Consider the following 9,235-nt stretch of genomic DNA (forward strand, 5'->3'; position numbering starts at 1 on the left):
CTGTTTAGCAATGCTTTCTTTCTAGGCATCTGTTGTCCAAACATACTTCAAAACTTGAGGGAGATTTTGTCAGTGTTTTCCAAAAAAGCAATGAATAAGCAACGTAAGGAAAAAGGTTCACACAGAGAACAGGAAAAAGAGAAAAAAGGCTGGCATTCCATTTTTCCCCAGGAAAAAGAGAAAAAAGGCTGGCATTCCATTTTTCCCCACTCAGCCATGCTGACTTCTTTACGGAAGCAGCAGCTCTGTATGTGCCAAAAAAATACCCCAACCCCCAAAAAAGAGAAAACAGACATGAGCAAGTCCCCAAATAACTTTCCTGCTCAACTAAAAGAGTTTGAAACAAGGTTTCTGAGACCAGCTAGTGCATTATGCATGCAATTGTTCTGTTTGGCTGATTTGATTTGCCTCAAGCCTCCATGTTAATTATAGTGGAAAAGATAAATACAGACTCTCTATTTAAATTTGATAACGATCCTAAAAATAGATGCTGCTACCCTCCTCCTAAACAAACACAGCATCCACAGGCAAATGCAATTTAACGCTAACAAAACCAACTGTGGCCACAGATTTGATTCTCAGTTGGACTATGTCATTTTAAGTAGCCGTGTATCCTTCAGCTTTGTTCAGTGTATTTGGATGCAGCCTATGGAAGATAAAATACAAAATTATGTCCTGCCAGAGCAGTATAGTGCCTGTGGAAAAGGATTCAGAAGGACTGGGAATCAACACCGCTGTGTTATACTACTGAGACTGCAAATAATTTACCGTGCCACTTGTAAATCGAATAATAGGCATATGACCTATCCCCGTGGAGTATTTTATGACTGGAAAGGACTTTGGAATCATGTAATTAAAATACTAGATAAGTACACATAAGAGCATGCAAACTTCCCTGAGATGGAAATTAGGTGAAAAATAATCCCCAACCGTAGTGATAATAGGATGAATTTATGTGGACAGTTCTCCATTATGCAAAGAGCAATTTTTACTCTATGCTTTACATGTCCTCTTTAACTTACAGTCCAATTTGTTCAAGAGAAGGCTGCATCAGCTATCATATCAAAAAGACTGGAGCAACCCTTAGAGTCAGATGGTTGTGACTCCTTGGCAGCTTTTATTGCTGATGTAAGTCACTTAAAAATAGGATATGCAATCACTCCATCTCAGGGAAAAAGTGGCTTATATGAATTCTGGCCTGGCCTGGCTTTGAGAAAGAGCACCCTCGACAAAAGAAAGGTTTACTGAATAACAGATTGTGATTTTAATGTCTTGCTCTTTTAAAATGAGTCTTTTCAGAAATCAAAGTGTAGATATACCAATGTTGGTTGGAAGGGACCTCAGCAGATCATTAGTCCAACCTTCCACTTGAAGCAGCGCTTTATTAAAAAGCAGAGCTGAAATGTTATGTTTTGCTAGTCCTCAGAAGCCTCACAGTACTGCTCCCTGGTGCCTGACAAGGAAAAATCACTCTGATACAGAGTACTGGAACTACTGAACTCCTGCTCATCTTTTGTAGTTTTGAGGTTTGGAGGGTTTCAGCTCTCTCTTGCTAGCCTCTGCTCACACGAACACCACCTGTACGGAGCTGAAAATGGTGCTGATGTGCCATAAAACTGATATAAACATTGCCTGCTCTGGCGCAGAAGTGCCTGCTGCAGTGACTGTCCCTGTTTCTTGTGCTGCTCCCAGGTCGGATTTTTTCATGTCATATATTCATATAAAATTGCTAAGTAAGAACATGTATTTCTTAGTGCTGTAGGGGACATGAATAAAATCAAGGAAATTAAGGAGGTGCGTTTCTTTCATATCATTTTTTCTATATTGACAGTAGGTATTGTAAAAAAAAACCCAAACCAGCCAAACCTGGAACGGCGGGTGGATTTCTGCAGCGTGAGCTATGGGCTGCTGTGGCACAAATCGCTTGCCAAACCGTCTCTCCGCTCGCCATCCCACGCTCAACCCCCTGTGCTTCATGAAAAGTATATTTTGAAGTGGCTGCTTTCGAAAGAGCCGCCGAGCCCGCGGGTTCCCCCGGCGCCACCCCCGATCCCGGCCTTGGCGACCGGGGGGCGGCGGGGAGGCGGCGGCATCCGCGGGGCTCCGTTGCCCTCTGCTGGCCGCTGGCGACCGTTCGCGTCCCGGGTTCGACGTCAAGTGGCTGTTGACGTCATACCCGGAGCTAAGAAGCGGCGGGAGTCGGCTGGAATGAACAAATGGGCCGTATTTTCCACTTGCAGTAATGCAACTGCGTCAGGTGGCCCTGAGAAAGATAATTTTGTCGTGGTATAAAATGACGCGGTATATGCCGTTTTTAATAATCATGCTTTAATGGCCCATTTTCTTTATGTAACTCTTGGCTGTGTGCTGAATGCTACATCACCATTTACTGACATTGTTAGTTTCTTCCACGGGTGGGATTTTGCCGTTATCAGAGCACCAGGTAGCATATAAAGTTAGTTAGAAACATGTTTCTTGGCTCGAGCCCAAGTAACTTTAGTTTTTTAGATTTTAAATTTGAAAGATTCTCAGAGCTTGGTTTTGCCAAGACGTGCCTTCTGCACATGACCTGCCTGAATCACACCTGAAATGTCGCTATGAACCGATACAAAAATTGGTCTTTTCTTCCTCCATCATTTACATAAATGTGCTCAGATTCTGTTCCAACTTCTGGCAACAAAGGAAGCTTCAGCTATGCGGTCCTTGAGACAGAAAATCCACCAAGGAGAACAGGGAAAATCACAAAAAGCACAAAAAGCTCCCTGACCCTGTGTGAGAGGAGTGTTACAGGAAGGGATGCATCAGGAGTGGATTACGCTGATGGATCAGGTTCTCTCAACAACTACTGGAGACTCACGCGGAGTTCCCAATGGAAAACTTGTGGACAAAAAGCAAAAATACCACCATGTGACACTGGGAGAACTTCACCCTCTAGATGAAGGAGCTTGGATGGTACAAAATCTAACTCAATCAATTATAAAAATAAATTCTTTAAGCCTCCCTGTAAAAACCTGAGAACAGGTTTGATTTTAATGGAATTAAGACAATCTAGAGTAATTTGCTTGGAGTGGTGATCATAAGGAACATGCCACGCTGTAAGCAACCAGAACAAACATCGTGAAGTTTTCGTCTTCCATCACCCTTCTCTGCCTGCCACTTACGTGCAGACCCTCTGCTAAACGGGTGTCAGCGAGTCTTCCCAAGCAGTCTGTCCTGAAGCTAACAAACCGCAAGCACAAAAGGGGCAGTTTGTACCTCTCAGCTGTTGCCCCAGCTGAGCCAGGTGTCTGAAAACACCTCTGTAAGTTATGCACCAGCGCGTTTGTCAAGAACTGACAAAAACAAGAAAGCATGACTTATGGTAAAGAAATAAAGTACTGGTTTATCAGAAGAAAGGTCAATACACATATTCACAAATAATAAAGATGGGGCTAAATTCCACATTCCTCATTCAATAAAAGCACAAATTCGAGTGAATGAGTAAAAGCTGTAAACCTGTTCCAGATGAACATTTATATAGGACCTGATTTTATAATGGGCTGATTCATTCCCTCCTATTGAAAAGCCAAGCCTACCATATAAATGATAACCTGTTAAATAATCTCAAAAGTAGGTGTCACTGAGAATAAGGTGTTTGACACTACACCTTCTCTGTGTTTTTTCCACTTTAATTTACCATCCTTTCCCTCAGTTAGGCTGTGCTCACTTTCAAGCCTGCGGGAAATTAAGAACCGCTACTAGTGTTCAGTCTAGAAGTGCTGCTGGAAAAATTCAAGGCTTGCTCTGCCCGAGTCTGCAGGCTTGTATTTCTTTTGAGGCAGGTAGAGGTTGATGGTTTATTATTGTGTGTAGAGTAAAGCTTTGGAGTGAGGATTAGAGTTGTGGTTATGGAATAAAGAGGTGCAGAAATGAGCCCATGGCTTTCTTTTTGGTTTATAAACTGTAAACCAAACTCTAATCCCTCTGCTAGGGGATTACTGTCTTCGCGCAGATCCCAGACTGGAAACGGTTATTGGTTTTATGTGAAGCTTGAGAGTGTCATGTGCAAGTAGGGTTCTACAAAACCCAGTTTGGAAGCTGAATCTGACAGTATCCCGGCTGTTAAAATGCTGGATATGTCCATGTTGTTTGTTATAACTAGAACTGCAGGAACCCAAGGCCTCCAGCACCCTGCAAACCTGCATTAACCTGACACCTTTTATAAGCTTTAGAAAAAATCATAGGAACGTAGGCATCTACTAGAGCCTGCCACCACAGCATGTAAGCATCCTGCCAACATGTTTACTCACTGCTGTAATGAACACATGCAGGATTAGAAAGTTTGTTTAACTATTACTGGAAACCATTTTCCATCACAGTCCTTTCAGCTGTTTTACAAATACTGCAGGAGGAAATTCTGCCTTCGGGCTCATAGGCTTGGAACGCGTAATGGTGGTGCAGGAAGACTTAGCAGTGCCGAGCCGTAACCCCAGGGAGCTCCTCGTGCGAGTGCACCATAGGTCACTACGAGAGTAACGTACAGGAACATTAAGTGACGTGAGCAACGTCAAGGGAAGTAAGACTCGCAGCCTATCCGGGTTCTCTTGCCAAATGATGTCACGTAACATGCTTCAGATTATGTTTGCTTGTGCTATGGCACAACTACGTTGTAACTGCAAGCACCAAAATAGGAATGCGTGGACATCAGTGAGCTGGTGTGGTCACGCTGTAAATCAGAGGCAGAGGAGGAACTGGAACGTAGTGATGCAGAGAGCCAGTTTCTCAGCTCTATCAAATGTATCCTGTAATTTCACAGCCATATATTGTTTCTTAGTGTAGTCAAGCATAAACTATTCACGGCAGGGATTCCCTATGCATGTTAATTGTACGTTATGTAACAAGAGTGATGTATCTAATTGTTACTGTAAAAAAAAAGGTATAATGATAATGATTGCTATGATTTCTGCCTTCCCTACTAGTGCATATTTTCCTTGAAGTAATCAGGGACTTGTTGCTAGGTGGTTAATATTTAAGGTACCTTAAATATTTTAATGTGTCTATGCCTGCTGTTTCTAGGCAGCAATATTTGTTTATGATATTGTTATACAACCCTTTCTACCTTATATCCTTTATTCAGTGTAATCTGATATATCCATACTGTTAAATTTCAGTCCTGATACTTTTTTTTCCACAGAGTAGCATATTGAAGTAACTACTGTTAAGAATGATAAAATACCTCTGATGCAGATTTATTCTTTGTCAGGATGCACCGCTAGCATTTTTCTTCTTTCTTTGTACGATCTTCAAAACTGAATAAAATACTTAAATAAGGCCATTTAAAAGTTGGTAGTGCTGCTACGCGCTTTCAGCACCTATTGCGTGTGCTTACATGTTTCAAAAGTCCAAAATTCCAAAGTTTAAAGTAAATCATCTGATTTCAGTATTTTGGGTGGAGAGAAGCCCAATCTGGATTGAATTACAGTTACCTTCATCTTTGTCCTCATGCTTCCAGGCATGTTCCACCCTAAGAGTTGACTTTATACCTGGTATGCAGGCATGCAGAAATTTTGATAAATATTTGAATTTAATGGCTGAGGATCAAGATCACCTTTAATTGGAGAGATACATTAGAGTTGAACTCCCAACTTTTTTTGACCAAGCTCTAGAAATTGTTAAGAGAAATTTTCACATGCAAATCTGCTCTGTCTCACTCTTTCCGAGGAGGTAATAGGCCAAGAGAAAGAAGGAGGTTTCATGGTAGCTGGCAAGGCAGTTGAGGAGAGCAGGAATGGAGATGAGACGAGATGAGAGCTCATCAAAAATTATGATATTATTGAGGGAAGGTCCTGGGGACCAAGTAATCACCAACACCTTCTGAAATGCTTTACTAGGCATATGTGTTACCATTTCATCAATCCTTTGGAAGTAAAAATCTCTGTATTTTTGGCTGCTGGGCAGCACTGCTTTAGGTTTTCCTTGGTTTAATCTCAATTTTATTGAAATAAAACAGAAAAACTCACACTGGGTTAAATGTTATGGCTCTTACTAACAGATTTTACACTCTGAGCTGTGCACTTGGAGAGGCAAGAGAGACTACTGACTCCCCATATTCTTTGCTACAGATCTATATGGGCTGCAGAAAACATACATCATCTGCCTGCCAACCCTGTGGGAAACGCACAAGGGAATTATTCCAGACATTGCTCATTTCTGCAAATGGAAGGAGCTGAGCTTTCCTGACAAGACAGAAATGGATGGGAACACAAAGTTCACCAAATGATGAAAAGCAATAAGTCAGGGATTCAAGTAATCCATGTAGATGATTTTGCAAATCTCAGCTGTTCGCTGTCAGGTGCCGCAGAAATACAGTAAAGCCAGGCAAAGTTCCATACCTCTTTGTTGCTAAATTCAGTGTATTTCTTTTACTGTTTTAAAAATAAGACAACCCCCCCATTTTTTTAATTAATTTTATATTTGTGAAGGCAGCGGAACAGCCCTGCAGACAGATCCTCTATCCACTGAGTAGATATAACAGAAGTAGTAACACTTCAAAGTTTGTTACATTTTCTTGCCTGCTCACCTCATTCCTAGAAAAGGAACCATTTCTCATTAGGAGAAGCTACTTATTTTCACGCTTGTTCAGTCTCCAGCCTTTTTACCGAGACTTTCAACAACGTTATCAATTAGTGCAAATTCTAACAGTGATTTCTGTGTTTGCTGTGGAACACACCACAGAATACTGCACAGTCCTTGTATGGATGTCAAATGTAAAGGACCAGAGATGAAGAACTCCATATTCCATGTTTAACTCTGAAACGTGAAGCGTGTCTTTACAGATCGGTGCCCTTCAGCATTCTTTTCTCAAATAGATGTGGCAAATGCACTTTTCTTCTTATAATCTGAAATTTAACCTGTGATCCTCTACTTCTGCTTGCCCTACAGTTTGCTCGTGCAGGGGCATATGGATACTGAAGGCTGGACCTCTTCCTTCCTTTCATGCAGATTCCCAGCTTCTGGAGACAGCAGTGAAAATTCTGGTAGGCAACAACTGAACTAGCCTCTAACTTTTACCCTCTTTATTTTTTGAAGTTGCCTATTTATAAATTCTGGAAAGGTATTTGACTGAGAATTGGTACGTTCCACTGCTTTGTAACCAGCTTCTTGCCTATCTTAGAATAACTCTTGCTTTGGATTACGTTAGCTGGCATATGATTACGTTTCTATCTAGTATTACAAAGAGTGGACAGACGGTTCGCATTCACACTGTGGTTCGCCGGAGTGTAGACTGATACCATATACAATACTATGAATGCGTTGTTTGTGTAGAGCTAGGAAATCCAAATTATCCAGTATAAAAGGCTCTTTCTTTGTGCAGCAAGGCTAATGTGTCTTACTGTCACCCACTTACCTTTGAGCAAATGTTTTGTCTTAAGCAAAAAATAGTTTAAACAGACTAGTTCATTCGGATCTCCTGCGTACTATTATGAGATACCCCTACCCACATAAATACAAAGTGAAAGTGCCAATAAGATCCTTGTATCTATTGCTAAAATTATTGTATTTCATTAATGACAATATTATATATCCAGAGAAATTTGGATTTTGAGTCTTAAAATTTATGTTAAGGCTCCAGGAAATCATATTTTGTATGATTAACTTATGGCTTCAACCTGTATTCTACCGCCAGCGCTATGGAGCTCAGATTAGCTTTTTCTAAAGGCCTCCTTTACCCAAGTGGCCCAAGAGGGCTGGATTGGTTTCTGTCAGAAAAACTATGTTATTGATCAATATTAGGTTTTGTAACAAAACCAAAGATTGATCTGATATTAAATGTTTACAGCTAATGATTTAGACTTTAGTTTCGTAAGAAAGACACCTGCATTTCATTACTTGGACACACCAGTACCAAAAGCACAGAAGTTACTGCTCATAACTAGTCCTTCAGTCTATGCCCATTTTACCCTCATGTTCATCTTACTTAAGTTCATGATACAGGAGTGTCTTTTATTTGGTTACCTGCATATTTAAAGAGATCAATACGTGCACGTCTAAGGAGGGAGATGATTGAAAACCTACCGAATTAAAATCTTCTCACAACCATACCTTGATTAACCTTTGTCCTCTTCAGCAGCTATATGCCAGCTACCAGAAGCTTTTTTTTTTTATTATTTCAGCTATCATTTTAAAAAGTAAGAAGTGCCACGTGATATCCTCACTGAGGATACTGAGACCAGGGCTTTCCTAGGCTGGCTTACGTTGCTACTGGAGTGCAGGGGAATGACCTGCCTCTACAACTGTGCCATGTTGCTTTCCTGCCTTCTGCATGGAGCTTCGCTTGTACTCCTTCCCTTCCACAACTCGTCTGCAAAGACAGCTGAGCTAACGTGAAGTTGGAAGTAGAACATATCCCAGATAAAGGGCTTGCACCTCCCACCAGAGAAAGGGAGGAATCGGTCACCAGAGAGTGCCACAGTTCTGTCTCAGCATGCTCTTGGGGGCAATGTTGCTATCTGCTGCCCCTTCCTCAGGGTATGGTATGATTTGGCCATGTGTAAATAGTCAAAATGCTATATTTATAGGAAACACAATGCCTCGCTGCTGCGATAGTTTAAATATAGAGAACAGGCCACTACTGGCATTTAAAATATCACTAGCTGGACAAGATAGTGCAATCAGAAAATAGCCTAAGCTTTTACTGTGATTCTGTGTAACAGGCTTTTCATAGCCCTCTTGCTACTTTTAAATGAGTTGAAACAGGGTCTTTCACTGGCTTGGGGATTATTTGCTTCTTGAATAAATTAAATGCTTGACATCATTGGCTCAAAATGAGTAACAGGCAGCTTAATTTTTTTTCTTACTGAAAATCTTTGGGGTATTTTCATTTTTTAAAATGGCTACTGCAAATGCAGCGTGTGTACACTCTGTATTCCGTGTACACGGAATACCGTGTATTCCACAGCACATTTGCTGTTTGTTGCACGTCTCTTTTTGAAAAGCAGTGCGATGTAGTGTCATTCTTATTGCTAGTATTAAAACCCTAATTACTGTCTACCAGAGTTTCAAAGCCAAGTTTCCACAGTTACTTAGCCAGGGTCAAGCCACAGACCAGCTAGTACCATACTGCAGAAATACAAGTTAATGAAGGGTCTTTTTCCTCTCCTCTGCCAGCTACCCACATCATTGGTACCAATGCAAAGAAGCAAGCAGGCTCTGCAAAGAGTAGGTCAGAAGCTTACAGGGAGCAGGTGGGAATCTT

The sequence above is a fragment of the Platalea leucorodia genome, assembly GCF_965183815.1.
Source record: "Platalea leucorodia genome assembly, chromosome: 4".
Taxonomy (NCBI): Eukaryota; Metazoa; Chordata; class Aves; order Pelecaniformes; family Threskiornithidae; genus Platalea; species Platalea leucorodia.